This window comes from Sturnira hondurensis, unplaced genomic scaffold, assembly GCF_014824575.4.
Source record: "Sturnira hondurensis isolate 20B ecotype Veracruz unplaced genomic scaffold, ASM1482457v3 Scaffold0023456, whole genome shotgun sequence".
Taxonomy (NCBI): domain Eukaryota; kingdom Metazoa; phylum Chordata; class Mammalia; order Chiroptera; family Phyllostomidae; genus Sturnira; species Sturnira hondurensis.
Window position 1 is genome coordinate 270,659 of NW_028096087.1, and position 1,069 is coordinate 271,727.

A 1,069-nucleotide genomic window follows, 5' to 3' on the forward strand; every position below is an offset into this window, starting at 1 on the left:
TAGATTTTCAAAATGGAAGCTTTCCATAAAAGCACAAAGTGAGGTTAATGGGAAAACATTAAATAATCACTAAGACTTGGTATAAAAATTAAAATGTTGAGCAAAACTGATACATACTTGTATGAATGTGGGAGATGTAAACATTAAGTGAGCAGAAAAATAACCATGTAGGCCCTACTTTCTATGTTTGAAATGACTGAAGGAATAAAACACAAAATATCCAGAGTGTTCATAGTTCCCTGGATTTTAGTTCTGTAAGTATTGTGCTGGACATGTTGGCAACTAATCTTTCTAACTCATATTGATATGATTCAGGCATGGGAATACATTTAAAGATATACCTCACTACTGCATGATTTCAGAAAAAGTCCATTGGTACAAATTACAAGCACATTTTGAGCTGAACAGTAAGAATCTATTGCTCAGCGTCACAATCAGTTGATCAAAATCCAAATGCAGAAGTTGCAATTCTGCTCACCTTGTGGCATGGTAAAACTCTTTTGTAATTCTCCTATGGAAGCTTCATTACATTTATTCATCAAGCTAATATGTTGGCTAATGTGTATGACAAATTAGGTCCTAGCTCAAGTTCCACTTCCAAGGCAATTACATCAGGCACCTGTTTCATTGAATGCAAGAGTTGTTTTGTCCTCACTTCAGCAGCACATATACTAAAATTGGAATGATACAAAGAATATTAGCATGGCCCCTGCACAAAAATGACATGCAAATTCACGAAGCATTCCATATTTTTAAGTCACACAAATCCAGGAATCAGAGTCCCAATCAAGAGGAACCCAAAGAGACCCACTTCAAGACACATCATCAATAAAATGGCAATTTTTCAAGACAAAGACAGAATCTTAAATGCAGCAAGGGAGAAAAAGGAAGTAACATACAAAGGAGCCCCAATAAGGTTAGTGGCTGAATTCTCAATGGAAACATTCCAAGCAAGAAGAGAATGGCAAGAAATATTCCAATTAATGAGAACCAAAGGCCTGCAACCAGGACTACTTTACCCAGCAAGGCTCTCAATCAAGATAGAAGGCCAAATAAAGAGCTTCCAAGA

The 1,069-nt window shown here is 36.4% G+C and overlaps 1 non-coding gene across 1 annotated transcript; it reads left to right on the plus strand.

Annotated features, from left to right (window-relative positions):
* The first annotated feature begins 647 nt into the window (after positions 1–647).
* LOC118981085 (U6 spliceosomal RNA) lies at positions 648–754 on the plus strand. Its single transcript, XR_005065269.1, has one exon. It is a non-coding gene; the product is annotated as a U6 spliceosomal RNA (small nuclear RNA).
* Positions 755–1,069: the final 315 nt, after the last annotated feature.